Raw genomic sequence first — 16,040 nt, 5'->3', positions numbered from 1 at the left:
CACAGTGTGTACGCAATCTGACAGCACAGGGACACAGTGTGTACGCACTCTGACAGCACAGGGACACAGTGTATATACACTCTGACAGCACAGGGACACAGTGTATATGCACTCTGACAGCTCAGGGACACAGTGTGTATACACTCTGACAGCACAGGGACACAGTGTATATGCACTCTGACAGCTCAGGGACACAGTGTATATGCACTCTGACAGCACAGGGACACAGTGTATATGCAATGTGACATTTCTGTACATTCCAGTCTTGCTTTCCCACGCTTGGTTCCTCTATTCTCGGATGCTGTGGTCAATGAAGAAAATTTGGCAGCTCAAGCCCGAAAGAAACCAGGTGAACCAGGTAAACCCTCATCAGAGATTCCTGCCCTTCCCAGAATAAGTTCCGGGGGTTACTGAGAGCTGGGAGAGACCGGGAGACAACAAGCCGGGAGGGAATATCTTCAAAGCTAGAATTCACTGCTCTCTGTGTCGTTTCCTATTAGAAACTTGAGAGAGAATGAAAATTCCCCAGAATCTTCCAGAATCTCTCTTAGGAACTGGACCAGAGATTCCCCTCTTTTTAAAAATATTACTTTATTTGTTAGGTGTTTTTGAATGTGGGAGCACAGCGAGAATCCAGTAAAATTGGGGAGTTGAGTCGATGTCCAAACTCTGTGGGGAACTCAGCATTTCAACTCAGACTTCAATAGCCTCACCTCCCTCTGCCTCAGTACACTCACCTCCCTCTGCCTCAGTACCCTTGCTTCCCTCTGCCTCAATGCACTCACCTCCCTCTGCCTCACTACCCTCACCTCCCTCTGCCTCAGTACCCTCATCTCCCTCTGCCTCAATACACTCACCTCCCTCTGCCTCAATACCCTCACCTCCCTCTGCCTCAGCACACTCATCTCCATCTGCCTCAATACACTCACCTCCCTCTACCTCAATACCCTCACCACCTTCTGCCTCAATACCCTCACCTCCCTCTGCCTCAGTACCCTCACCTCCCTCTGCCTCAATACTCACCTCCATCTGCCTCAATACCTAGCCTCCCTCTGCCTCAATACCCTCACCTCCCTCTGCCTCAATACACTCACCTCCATCTGCCCCAATACACTCACCTCCCTCTGCCTCAATACTCTCACCTCCCTCTGCCTCAATACCCTCACCTCCCTCTGCCTCAATACCCTCACCTCCCTCTGCCTCAGTACCCTCACCTCCCTCTGCCTCAATACACACCTCCATCTGCCTCAATACCCTAACCTCCCTCTGCCTCAGGACACTAACCTCCCTCTGCCTCAATACCCTCACCTCCCTCAGCTTCAATACCCTCACCTCCCTCTGCCTCAGTACCCTCGCCTCCCTCTGCCTCAAAACACTCACCTCCCTCTGCCTCACTACCCTCACCTCCCTCTGCCTCAGAACCCTCACCTCCCTCTGCCTTAATACACTCACCTTCAGCCTCAATACCCTCACCTCCCTCTGCCTCAGTACCCTCACCTCCCTCTGCCTCAATACCCTCACCTCCCTCTGCCTCAATACCCTCACCTCCCTCAGCTTCAATACCCTCACCTCCCTCAGCACCCTCACCTCCCTCAGCCTCAGTACACTCACAGCCTCAGTACACTCACCTCCCTCTCCCTCAATACACTCACCTCCCTCTGCCTCAGTACGCTCACCTCCCTCTGCCTCAATACACTCACCTCCCTCTCCCTCAGTACCCTCACCTCCCTCAGCCACAATACACTCACCTCTCTCAGCCTCAATACACTCACCTCCCTCTGCCTCAGCACACTCACCTCCCTCTCCCTCAGTACCCTCACCTCCCTCTGCTTCAATACATTCACTCCCTCTGCCTCAATACACTCACCTCCCTCTGCCTCAATACACTCACCTACCTCTGCCTCAGCACACTCACCTCCCTCTCCCTCGATACATTCACTCCCTCTGCCTCAATACACACACCTCCCTCTGCCTCAATACACTCACTTCCCTCTGCCTCAGTACATTCACCTCCCTCTCCCTCAATACACTCACCTCCCTCTGCCTCAATACATTCACTCCCTCTGCCTCAGCACACTCACCTCCCTCTGCCTCAATACACTCACCTCCATCTGCCCCAATACACTCACCTCCCTCTGCCTCAATACTCTCACCTCCCTCTGCCTCAATACCCTAACCTCCCTCTGCCTCAATACACACCTCCCTCTGCCTCAATACACTCACCTCCCTCTACCTCAATACACTCACTTCTCTCAGCCTCAATACCCTAACCTCCCTCTGCCTCAATACACTCACCTCTCTCTGCCTCAATACACTCACCTCCCTCTCCCTCAGCACACTCACCTCCCTCTCCCTCAGCACACTCACCTCCCTCTGCCTCAGCACACTCACCTCCCTCTCCCTCAGCACACTCACCTCCCTCTGCCTCAGTACACTCACCTCCCTCTCCCTCAGCACACTCATCTCCCTCTCCCTCAGTACATTCACCTCCCTCTGCCTCAGCACACTCACCTCCCTCTGCCTCAGCACACGCACCTCTCTCAGCCTCAATACCCTAACCTCCCTCTGCCTCAATACACACCTCCCTCTGCCTCAATACACTCACCTCCCTCTGCCTCAATACACTCACCTCCCTCTGCCTCAATACACTCACCTCCCTCTGCCTCAGCACACTCACCTCCCTCTCCCTCAATACACTCACCTCCCTCTGCCTCAATACATTCACTCCCTCTGCCTCAGCACACTCACCTCCCTCTGCCTCAATACACTCACCTCCCTCTGCCTCAATACACTCACCTCCCTCTGCCTCAATACATTCACTCCCTCTGCCTCAGCACACTCACCTCCCTCTGCCTCAATACACTCACCTCCCTCTGCCTCAATACATTCACTCCCTCTGCCTCAATACACTCACCTCCCTCTGCCTCAATACACTCACCTCCCTCTGCCTCAGCACACTCACCTTCCTCTGCCTCAATACACACCTCCCTCTGCCTCAATGCACACCTCCATCTGCCTCAATACCCTAACCTCCTCTGCCTCAGGACACTCACCTCCCTCTGCCTCAGCACACTCACCTCCCTCTGCCTTCATCACCTTCAATCCCTTTCAGATCCAGTTGGCAGTCTGGGGTTTAGCTGGATGCTGAAGTCTCTGAGATACACACACAGGGGCAGGCAGAGTGTGCAGACTGAGAGCTGTACAGCTTTCAGAGACTGGAGCAGTGCAGACTCCCACTGATTTACAGAGACACACTCAGTGTGTGTGTGTGAATTGACCGCCCTCTGCAGTTTTAACACATTCCTGTACACAGAACAGACAGCAGGAGTTGGGACTCTGGCAACACTGTGGAATTAATATTATTGGAAAAGATACCTGGGTCATCTGAATAAGAGGAATATACTGCGGATCTGAACAAAAAGCAGAAAGTGCTGGATAAACTCAGCAGTTCAGGCAGAGTCTGTGGAGAGAGAAACACAGAGCTAACGTCTGGAACAGTTTCTGGGGAAGGGTCAGTGGACTGGAAACGTCAACTCTTGTTTTTCTGTCTCCACAGAAGCTGCCTGACCTGCTGTGTATTGGCCGCATTTTCTGATTTTATGGCAGGGACAGTATTGGGGAAGTTTGGACTCTCTTCCCCAGGAGTGTCCTGGACCCTATTCACCCTCTTCCCCCCACCCCCCACCCCCCCCCCACCCCCCCACCCCCAACCACTGTCATGTGGGATCCTGCTGTGCACGGACTGATCACCGCACATGTCCCCTGCAGAGCCAGCCCTTCTCCTCAGGATGGGGCAGCACAATCCACTCATTCCGGCTGAGTTATCGGATTGAATTGAATTGCCCACTGGCTCCAGTGGGGTTTGAACTCAGGCTGTCACTGGGGTGGTTCCCCCCCCCCCCCCCCCCCCCCGTCTCCTCCTGTCCACAAGCCGAGGGTGACAGCTCAATCGGACCCCAATGCCTGCAGCGGGCTGGGATATCCTGCACTCGAGAGGTACACACCAGGCTGATTCCTTCAACCCTTAAAAAGCTGCATGTAAAACAATACTTTCAGATCCTGCAGCTGTTTCTGCACAGCGCTCATTCTAATCGTCAGAAACTGCCAAGCTCAAGTCACAAGTGCAAACACATTGAGAGCACTCCTACCTTGCATTTGTCCCTCAGTCACAGTAAACTGTGCGTTCCCCAGTCTGCCTCCTCATAAATACACTTGGAGATAACTCTGTTACACGGCGTTGTTAGGCAGATGCTCACCATTGGCTGCCTCCCTCCCCAACACAAAACGCCTGCTACTTGAGTCTGGAGCTGTGCCTGTCAGTCAGACTGGACTTCAGAAACCCTTCCCCACATTTGCATGTTAGCCCTGATGTAAATAATCCATCTTCACTCACCGACCCTGTATAAATCCTGCCTGCCAACGGCTCAGTGCTTCTTGCTCTCCGATTCATACAAGTAAAAATGAATCAATAGTTTGCTCAGATTTATCGTGCATTAGCTGACTGAGATAGCACCAATTGACTTTACAAAATACGTTATCAATGACAACACTCCCCTCCCCCCGTGTAATAAGTCAGCCCTTGTTTGCTGAGCTCTCTTTAACACAAAGTGAGTGTATGTGAAGGCCAGCTGACAGGGCCGATGGAAGGTAGATCCAAGTGCCCTGGGGAGGCAATTACTGAACTGCCCGTGGTAGCAGACCATTGGAGAGAGTTCACTGTGGTCAGAACTATTTTGTGACCTCCTGGATCAGTCCACGCTCCGGGAGGTCCATCAGCAAACAGAACCATCAAGCTGCATTCAGGATGTACGGTGCCAGTGATGATAGCTTAGGGAAGCAGTAACGTTTCTGCTTTGCCCAGACTGCTGGGCCTGATCAGTTCCATCATCCTATGGCTATGTTCAATCTAATACCATACATCTACTATAGAGAGGGAAGACAGTGGACTAATGGTGATGTCACTGGACTATTACTCCAGAGCACCAGGCTAATGATTGGTTTGCCTTGGCCATTCAGAGTCAACAAAAGACAAAGAACAGTACTGCACAGGACCAGGCCCTTCGGCCTGCTCTGATCATGATGCATGTCTGAACTAAAACCTTCTGCATTTCCGGGGTCCATATCCCTCTATTCCTATCCTATTCATGTATTCATCAAGATGCCTCTTAAACAACTCTATCGTATCGACTTGCCTGGTTTGAATTTAAACGAAAGTTTGGCAGTTAACTGTTCCCTGGTGCATTCTCCTTCGCAAAGCCTCAACCAATCAAAGTCCATTTGCCAACCAATCAGCATCCTCTTATCATGCAGTATAAATTGTTGTTCCCTTTGCGATTTGGTAGTCTTGCGAATCTGTCCTGTTGAGTGCAAGACAAAAAGCTTTGACAGCATGTCTGTATTTTTCAGCAAGAGACATAATCAGACTAACGTTATTCAGAGGGTGACAGAGCATAGATGGATGTTTAGAAGAGTCTCAATGGAAGAGAGAGGAGAGAGTCAATATGAATTCAGAGGAGAGAGAACAAGAGGAGGGAAATGGAAATAAATTAGTTATAGTTAGAGAACCATAGAATCATGTTGGGGTCACAGAAGGAGGCCATTGACCCGTAGTGTCCATGCCAATTCTCCGTCAGAGTGACTCAGCTAGTCCCACTCCTCTGGCCTTCCCCCAGAGCTTTGACAATGTTTTCATTCCAGGACTTCATCCAACTCCCTTTTGAAAGCCACAACTGAATCCGCCTCCACTCCCAGATAATGCATTCCACATCCTAACCACTTGCTGCGTGAAAACATTTTCTCTCATATCATTATTGCTTCTTTTGTCAATTACCTTGAATCTGTGCCCTATGGTTTTCGATCCTTCCAGCAATGGGAACAGTTGCCCTCCTCTCAACTCTGTCCAAACCCGTCATGATTTAACAAGGCCAGCAGCGCGGGTTCAATTCCCGTACCAGCCTCCCCGAACAGGCCCCTGAATGTGGCGACTAGGGGCTTTTCACAGTAATTTCATTGAAGCCTACTTGTGACAATAATCGATTATTATTATTATTATTATTTTGAATACCTCTCTCAAATCTCCTCTCAACCTTCTCTTCTCTGAGGAGAACAAGCTCCAGCCTCTCCAGTCCATCTACATAACTGAACACCCTCATTCAAGGAACCATTCTCGTAATTGTTTTCAGAACCTGGGCAGTACGGTAGCCTGGTGGTTAGCACAATTGCTTCACAGCTTCAGGGTCCCAGGTTCGATTCCCGGCTTGGGTCACTGTCTGTGCGGAGTCTGCACGTTCTCCCCGTGTGTGCGTGGGTTTCCTCCGGGTGCTCCGGTTTCCTCCCACAGTCCAAAGATGTGCAGGTTAGGTGGATTGGCCATGATAAATTGTCCTGAGTGACCAAAATTGCCCTTAGTGTTGGGTGGGGTTACTGGGTTATGGGAATAGGGTGGAGGTGTGGGCTTGGGTAGGGTTCCTCTGTCAAAGAGCCGGTGCAGACTCGATGGGCCTAATGGCCTCCTTCTGCACTGTAAATTCTACGATCTATGATAACCCTCTCTAAAACCTTCATATCTTTCCTAAGGATAGGTATCTAAAAGTTTTCAAATGCAATTAGCACAGAAGGTCACAGGTGTAAATTTTGTATAACTCAGACAGAAAGCCCACTTCACCTGTACTAGACAAAGCACAATTGGCCTCTACCTGACCAGGGAGACACAGCAGTGAATGGCTGAATTCAGGTGAATGGCCTTAGAAACATAGAAAACAGGAGCAGCTGCAAGCTATTCGGCTCTTCAAGCCTGCTCTGCCATTCATTATGATCATTTTAAAAAAAATTTAGAGTGTCCAATTCATTTTTTTCCAATTAAGGGTCAATTTAGCCTGGCCAATCCACCTACCCTGCACAGCTTTGGGTTGTGGGGGCGAAACCCATGCAAACACGAGGAGAATATGCAAACTCCACACGGACAGTGACCCAGAGCCAGGGATCGAACCTGGGACCTCGGCGCTATGAGGCTGCAGGGCTAACCCACTGTGCCACAGTGCTGCCCAATATTCATTATGATCATGGTTGAGCAACAGTATCCTTCCATCAGCTACATTGACAACTCAATTTCTTGAGTGGTGCTGGAAAAAGAAACCTGTTGTCAAAGCTTTTCTTCTGATCAGGACAGATTTGCAAGAATAGCAACCATAAAACGACCAACAATTTATACTGCATGGTAAGAGAATGCTGATTGGTTGGCAGGTGGACTCGGACTGGTAGAGGTAATGCCATGGAGAATGCACCAGGGAACACTAAACTGCCAAGCTTTTGTTTAAATTCAAACCAGGCAGGTTGATTCTGATTGGTCAAGGCATTGCCCTGGGGGATGAACCAGTGAAGCTCTGTTTCGCTCGCCTGCTGAGTATTCCCGGCATTTTCATTTTGCATTTCAGCTTTCCAGCATCTGTCGTATTTTGTGTCAAGTTTATATCCTTGTTCACCACATGCCCTCTGACCTCCCAGGTAGTGTTGGAAGTCTGTTTCCATGTACGAGAGCGGCAGGTAAAAAGGTCAATAATTTCAAATCAATACCAATCGGGCAGTTTTATTGTGAAATTGAAAACTAGCCGCTTCAAGAACATCAACATAGAAAAGAACAACAGCCTACATTCAACAGTACCCTCAACATAGTAACACATCCCAGGATGCTTCACAGGGGCTCCTTCAGACAACAAATTGGCATTGAACAATATAAGGAGATATTAGGGCAGATCACCAAACACTTGTTCAGAAAGGGATGTGTCAAGGAGTGCATTAAAGCTTGAGAGAGAGGAAAGGCTTAGAAGAAGGAATTCCAGAGCGTAGGGTGCAAGCAGCTGAACAAACACTGCCAATAGTGGAGCCATTAAAATCGGGGATGTACTGGGGGCCAGAATGAGAGGAGCACAGATCTCCTGTGGGGTTTGGGCGCTGCAGGAGACGGCTGTGACAGGTAGGCCCAAAGGTCAGTTTTTCCCAAGGCTGCAATTTCATTTTCATCGTGTGAAACATCCTGCTTCCCACAAGCTGACGTTTTGTAACAGTCGCCAGGACAATTCTTTTCCAGATAAGTGAACTTCTGAAATAATTACTCTGGTAATGGACCTGGCTCTCCAGCATCATCAGGAGTGGTTCTGAGGGCAAGAGTTTTTAATCGCATTTCCCCGCTTTCCTCTGGGTCACAACTCAGGAAGTGGGAGCAGAGCTCACAGTACAGAGCACAAAGGGTGGAAATTAATGAGGAAAATCAGCAAGGAATGATTTAACAGCACTAAGCCTTGCTGTTGAAAATCTCAACGTTGCAGACATGAGAAATAGAGATACAAGAGACCTCTACAGATTTGAGATTATCCAAATAATAAGGAATGAAAGACTTGCACTTATGCAGCACCTTTCATAAGATCAACATCCTAAATTGCTTTATTATTTATGATATTCTTTTGAAGTGTTGTCACTGCTGCAATGTCGGAAACATGGCAGCTAATTTACACTCAGCACACTCTCATAAACAATGTGATAATGTCTAGATTATCCATTTTGTTGTGTCAGTTTAAGAATAAATATTAGCCAGGACAGTAGGGATAGCTCCCCTGCTCTTCTTCAAAATAGTACCTGAGAACTTTTACACACACTTGAGAAGCTAGACGCTGCCTCAGCTCAACATCTTTATACGAAAGGCGCATCTCCCGTCAGTGCAACTCTCCCTCAGCATTGATCCTCCGACAGTGCAACTCCCCACCAGTACTGATCCTCCAACAGTGCAGCACTCTCTCTGCACTGACCCTCCTCCGTCAGTGCAGCACTCCCTCAGCATTGATCCTCCGACAGTGCAGCACCCCCTCAGCACTGACCCTCCTCCGTCAGTGCAACTCTCCCTCAGCATTGATCCTCCGACAGTGCAGCACTCCCTCAGCATTGATCCTCCGACAGTGCAGCACCCCCTCAGCACTGACCCTCCTCCGTCAGTGCAACTCTCCCTCAGCATTGATCCTCTGACAGTGCAGCACTCCCTCAGCACTGACCCTCCTCCATCAGTGCAACCCTCCCCCAGTACTGATCCTCCAACAGTGCAGCCCTCCCTCCTCATTGACCCTCCTGTGTCAGTGCAGCACTCCCTTCGCACTGATCCTCCGATAGTGCAACTCTCCCTTCGCACTGATCCTCCAACAGTGCAACTCTCCCTCAGCATTGATCCTCTGACAGTGTAACTCTCCCCCAGTACTGATCCTCTGACAGTGCAGCACTCCCTCTGCACATCACCCTCCTCCGACAGTGCAACTCTCTCTCAGCACTGATCCTCCTCTTTGACAGTGTGACTTTCCCTCTGCACGGTTCCTTCTCCGAAATTGTAACTCTCCTCCTGTACTGATCCTCCAACAGTGCAACTCTCCCTCAGTACTGATCCCCCAAAAGTGCAACTCTCCTTTAGTACTGATCCTCTGACACTGCAATTCTCCCTCAATCCTAATCCTCCAACAGTCCAACTCTCCCTCAGTACTGATCCTCCAACAGTGCTACTCTCCCTTAGTACTGATCCTCTGACACTGCAACTCTCCCTCAGTACTGATCCTCCAAAAGTGCAACTCTCCTTTAGTACTGATCCTCTGACAGTGCAATTTTCCCTTTGCACTGATCCTCCGATAGTGCAACTCTCCTTGAGTACTGATCCTCCAACAGTGCAACTCTCCCCCAGTAATGATCCTTTGACAGTGCAGCTCTCCCTCAGTACTTATTCTCTGACAGTGTAACTCTCCCTTTGTACTGACCTTCCTGCAGTCAATGCTCCCTCAGTAATAGCCCTCCAACTGTGCAATTCTCCTGAAATACTGATCCTCTGACAGTGCAGCACGCCCTCAGCACTGATCCTCCAAAAGTGCAGGGCTCCCTCAGTACTGACCCTCGGACAGTGCAGCAGTTCCTCTGTACTGACCCCATTACACCGGGATGTCAGGTTGCATCCTGTGTTGAAGCCTCTGGTGCGGAACATGGCCTCATCACCTTCTAGGGTAGAGTGTTCCTCAGGGAGCCAAGGCTGACACGTTTACATCAGAAATCCATTTCAACCTCACTGAAATGCTGAAACTGATGCGTAAACAGTGTTTTCTGGAGTTAGATTACTGATTACACCATGTGTTTGGAGGTTGAAACTCCCAGTAGCTGAAGGTTTTGCTCAATGACTGTGGATATAGAGTTGAGCTTCTGGTCCATATTCCACCCATTACCAGGATCATCTATTTCCAAGTGGGTAACCTCACCTGCCTCCAGTAGTGTCTCAGCTCCCCAGCGCTGAAATACCCTTCCCATGGGTGTAGCCTCAAGATTTAACTTGCATCCTCTGGGAACCTGAGCTCATCCAAAACATTGCCGCCCACGTCCTAACTTACACCAAATTCTCTCCCTTCATTACCCCTGTGCTAACAGACCGGCATTGGCTTCCAGTTCAGCAGTGTCTTGAACTTTTCTCAAATCCCTCCACTGCCTCACTCCTCCTTATCTGTGTAATCTCCTCCAGCCTCACAACTCTCTGAGATGGCTGTGCTCCTCAAATCCCATTCATCGTTTGATGCCTTCATTCCTCCAGCTTTCTAAATCCTAAACTCTGGAATTCCATCCTGAAACATCGCTGCCTTTCTCCCCCTTTCCTCTTTTAATGCGGGACTGAAGCATCACTTCCTCCTCATACCCCCTGATGTGGCTCAGTCAATTTCTGTCTGATAAAGCACCTTGAAGCATCTTGGGAGGTTTTGCTACATTGAGTGAGTTATATAAATTGTTTTTGTAGTAAAGTTGAAGAATGCACAATGCTACCGGGAAAGAATGAGATACTTCATTAAGCCAGCAAAAGGCTTCAAGCTGCTTCCAGATCCATGGCATTATGGTGCCTTTGTAACTGTCAATGTAAAGCCGCTCTCCAAAGCTGCAGCGAGATCTCATTTGATTCTCTCTGTTTATTCAGGGAAATGTCAATGTTCCTTTAGAACGGGAGACAGTTTGATGAGACCTAATTTGAGCAGAGTGACTTACTGCTTCGACACAGCTCGTTCTGTCTGTTACTGAACGTACTCACCATCTCCAAGCACAACAATCTGTGCTTTTTACAGAGGAACACCACTCAGTACCCACCCAGCTCACACACACACATAATCCTGATTACACTCCAGGAAAGAGAGACATGCATTTCTGCAGCTCTTTTCAGGACCATGGACACCTCAAAGTGCTCGACAGCCAGTAGGTACTTTTGAAGTGTAGTTACTCTTATAATACAATAATCTCTCTACAGTGTAGCACTACGACAGTACTGACACTCTGACAACGCAGCACTCCCTCAATACTGACCCTCTGACAGTGCAGCACTCCCTCAGTACTGATTAGCATAGAAGCATAGAATTTACAGTGCAGAAGGAAGCCATTCGGCCCTTCGAGTCTGCACCGGCTCTTTGAAAGAGCACCCTACCCAAGCCCACACTACCCTATCCCCATAACCCAGTAACCCCACTCAACCAACACTAAAGGCAATTTTGGACACTAAGGGCAAATTAGCATGGCCAATCCACCTAACCTGCACATCTTTGGACTGTGGGAGGAAACCGAAGCACCCGGAGGAAACCCACTCACACTCTGCATAGACAATGACCCACTCGGGAATCGAACCTGGAACCCTGGAGCTGTGAAGCAATTGTGCCAACCACTATGCTGCCGTGCTGCCCCTCTGACAGTGCAGCACTCCCTCAGCACTGACCCTCTGACAGTGCAGCACTCCCTCAGTACTGACCCTCTGATAGTGCAGCACTCCCTCGGTACTGACGCTCTGACAGTGCAGCACTCCCTCAGTGCTGACCCTCTGACAGTGCAGCACTCCCTCAGTGCTGACTGTCTGACAGTGCAGCATTCTCTCAGCACTGACCCTTCCACAGTGTAGCACTCCCACAGTGCTGACTGACAGTGCAGCACTCCCTCAGTGCTGACTGTCTGACAGTGCAGCACTCCCTCAGCACTGACCCTTCCAGTGTAGCACTCCCACAGTGCTGCCCCTCTGACAGTGCAGCACTCCCTCAGTACTGACTCTGACAGTGCAGCACTTCCTCAGCACTGACCCTCTGACAGTGCAGCATTCTCTCAGCACTGACCCTTCCAGTGTAGCACTCCCACAGTGCTGCCCCTCTGACAGTGCAGCACTCCCTCAGTACTGACTCTGACAGTGCAGTACTTCCTCAGCACTGACCCTCCCACAATGTAGCACTGCCTCAGTTCTGACCCTCAGACAGTGCAGCACTCCCTCAGTACTGACCCTCTGACAGTGCAGCACTCCCTCAGTACTGACTCTCTGACAGTGCAGCACTCCCTCAGCACTGACCCTCTGACAATGTAGCCCTCCCTCAGTACTGTCACTCTGACAGTGCAGCACTCCCTCAGCACTGACCCTCTGATAGTGCAGCACCCTCTCAGTACTGACCCTCTGACAGTGCAGCACTCCCACAGTGCTGACTAGGGGCTTTTCACAGTAACTTCATTGCAGTGTTAATGTAAGCCTACTTATGATAATAACGATTATTATTATTAAAGTATAGCTGTTAAAATTGTAATCTTTCTGCAACATTGCAGCAAAGCATGATAGATAAGCTCAGTTGAATGTTCGCTAAACGTTTGTCCAAGTCATATGAAATGTTGAGAAGTAATACAAGACAGTTAATTCAATTGATGTGAAACCTCACTGGGAACGCATTAAAGTTTGTGGACAGTCTTTAACTGACCTGTAAAGGAATGAAGGGTTATGGTGTTCGGGCGAGAAAGTGGAGCTGAGTCCACAAAAGATCAGCCATGATCTCATTGAAGGGCCAGATGGCCCACTCCTGCTCCTAGTTCTTATGTTCTTATGTACATCCTAAGCTGTAAAGAGCTGTGGAGACAGACTCGGCACCTACTGACCCTTGCCATTGTTAGTTAAGTGATCCCAGAACCACCACAGCTGGAGGTATGACCATTCAGTCTAAGATGTGAAAGACAAAAATCATCAGCTACACGGAGTTGACAGAGTGAAGTCCTGCGAACAACAGGGGGGCACAAATCATATCAACACGAGGCTATTGAAATACATGCCAGAACCTTTTAATTACTGACCAATCAGATGGTCAGAAAAGGAGATTTACCGAATATGACACAGAGCCAAATTTGGAACAAGCATTTAAAAGAAGGATTTGTAAGAAACTTAAGTGTGCATCACCATCGAAGGGACGAGAAGGCAGAAGATAAATTTCAATAAAGAGACCCGCACCACAATCAGCTAGAGATCGAGAATCGGCGATCCAGAGTGCATGTGACAGTTTGCCTGTTATTACATTTTGGTCATTATTGTGGATAAACTTAACAAATTCTGTAAAGTTTGTGAAAACATGTTTGTACCCAGCATACTCTGTGGCTAGCCTGAGATGAAAGTCTCTTTCAGGTCACCTCTGTCAACTTAATAATAATAATTGCTTATTGTCACAAGTAGGCTTCAATTAAGTTACTGTGAAAAGCCCATAGTCACCACATTCCGGCGCCTGTTCGGGAAGACCGGTACGGGAATTGAACCCGCGCTGCTGCCTTGTTCTTCATTACAAGCCAGCTATTTAGCCCAGTGTGCTAAACCAGCCCCTCGTCTGAAATTGTAATTTACCTATGCTGTACAATTAAATTAAAGCAAACTCCAGATCCTACACTACCTCATTTGGGGATTGGGTTTTGCTGCCGGATCCAAAGGTGGTTAAGGTGGTCGCACCAGGGAAGATAGCTTAAGGATCGAATGGTAGCAGCTTATCTTAGATAAACATGATGCTTGATTTTATACCAAATCATATCCCTTGGCATAGGCCCTAGCTTGGTAGGAGAGGACATTCGAGGAGATATTCTATTATTTGGGGTGCTTCTTAATTGTCAGAGTCTGTGACTGTTTTGCTGACAGTAGTAACTATTTGTACACAAACCTCACCCAGTTCAAGGGATGTGAAACTATTCATTTATTAATAGTCAATGCCGAGCATGTCGCTCCTGTCCTTTATGCCCCTCCAATACCGGCTCAGGTAGCAGTGGTGATGAAAGGTCGGCCAGGATGCTCCCAGGGTGGTCCTAGAAGAGTAGCCCGCACTGGGGTCACCCCACCGGGATTCAGTCGACATCCACTTCAGACCTCTAAGGCACTTAATCGCCCACATCAAGTAACCACACTTTTCACTCACACACACTCCCTATAATGCACTCACCCACATACACACACTCGCACACACCTACACACCCATACACACACACACTCACCCTCCCCAGCACCTTATACACTCCCACTACTTTTCAGCTCACTGGAGCAGAACAGGGCTCTTTAAAATTATTTAATGAGTGTGACAAGGCAGCTTCTATTGCTCATCTCCATTTGCTCTTGCAAAGGTGGCGGTGAAGCACCTTCTTGAACCTCTGCAGTCCGCCTCTCATGCAGGTACTCCCACGGTGGTGTTAGGGCTTTTCTCTCGCGGTTTGCTACGACACAGTCGCTTGGCCTTTTCAGAACGCAGTTAAGAGTCAATCAATCAATCTGCTGCGGTTCCGCAATTACCTAGAAATTCACTCAACCGATTGGCAACTAGAGATGGGCAACAAATGCTGGACTTGCCAGCAACACGCACATCCCAGGAATGAATTCATTTGAACATTTCCTTTTTTTAAATTTAGAGTACCCAATTCTTTTTTCTCCAATTAAGGGGCAATTTAGCGTGCTCAATCCACCTACCCTGTATATCTTTTTGGGTTGTGGGGGTGAGACCCACGCAGACACGGGGAGAATGTGCAAACTCCACACAGACAGTGAGCCAGAGCCGGGATCAAACCCTCAGCAGCAGTGTTAACCACTGCACCATCGTGCTGCCCCTTAATTTAAACATTTCCGATCAGATTGAAGAACGGTCATTGATCCGAAACATCAAATCTATTTCTCACTCCACAGAGCTTGCAGAATGTTTCCAGCATTTTCTTTTCTCCTGATTTCAAACATGGAGGAATCTGGTGCTGAATGTCCGACTTGTTTTAATGAGATGGGTTTAGAAATGTTGAATGTGACACACACACACACACACACACACAGTGTGAGAGTCTCTTTAATACTTGTTGTCCAGGTCTGTCCAGCATTATCAAGGTAGTCATTATTCACTCACTCAATAACATCACCCCAGCACAGAACATTGCTTCCCAAGCTGATGCACAGACAGGTAATGGTATTAAATTTTCCCATTCAATACAGAAAAGACAAAAGAAAAATTCTTTACAAATGAAAAAATCTTTCAATTGGAATTGCTGAGAGACTCATTGTAGATTTCTTTGCTCATCGCCTCCCAGTAATCAGATTATTAATACCAGGCTGTTAGAATTCCCTGGACATTGATCCAGTCTGCTGCCAGCCCAATGTTCTATAATTGGCCCCATTAACACTGAACGCTGACCTCTCACAGTCTAAACAAACAGGTTTTAACGTGATTACTCTGTGAGAGTAATGTGCTGCACTCCACCTGTGAGCAGGAGAGATTAACAGCCTGATAAATCATGTGACAATAAAGACAACCTCCGCTTCACACAACAGTGGCAAGTGAAGAAAAATCTCCAGTGATACCACAGTGAGCAGCCTGGGCATCAGAAATCTGTTTGGTCCGAGTGTGATTTATTACCGATCACAAGGCAGTCAGCATTTCGCAACAGCCTCCTGAAATCTTTAAATGTACCTTTGTTCAAAAGCCTCCATGGTGCCTGTATTAGTAAGTGGGCTATCTTCAATTGCCGGGTGAATATATTCAAATGGGGAAAATAGCAATGTGTTCTCAGCAGGCAGTCAAGGCGAAAGATAGATTTGTGATTTTAAAAGCTGAGTTATTGCTACAATGGCGGGTGTAAACCTGTTACTCCCTGTTACATCAGGTCTTGCATTTAATGAATAAAAAAGAACAAAAGATTGAGAATAAGTGTCAGGAAATGTTGATAATCAGTGCCTTCAGATCATTACCTGT

At 48.4% G+C, this 16,040-nt stretch overlaps 1 protein-coding gene across 1 annotated transcript in view; it reads right to left on the bottom strand.

Annotated features, from left to right (window-relative positions):
- si:ch73-62b13.1 (uncharacterized protein LOC100002270 homolog) overlaps positions 1-4,278 on the bottom strand; it is a 34,245-nt gene extending 29,967 nt beyond the window's left edge. The window contains exon 1 of the mRNA XM_038780999.1: positions 4,149-4,278. The gene's annotated coding sequence lies outside the window, so the exon portion shown is untranslated. The remainder of the gene's footprint in view (positions 1-4,148) is intronic.
- Between the last annotated feature and the right edge of the window lie 11,762 nt (positions 4,279-16,040).

The sequence above is a fragment of the Scyliorhinus canicula genome, chromosome 20 (genome assembly GCF_902713615.1).
Source record: "Scyliorhinus canicula chromosome 20, sScyCan1.1, whole genome shotgun sequence".
Lineage (NCBI taxonomy): Eukaryota > Metazoa > Chordata > Chondrichthyes > Carcharhiniformes > Scyliorhinidae > Scyliorhinus > Scyliorhinus canicula.
This window is presented reverse-complemented; position numbering and strand designations above follow the sequence as displayed.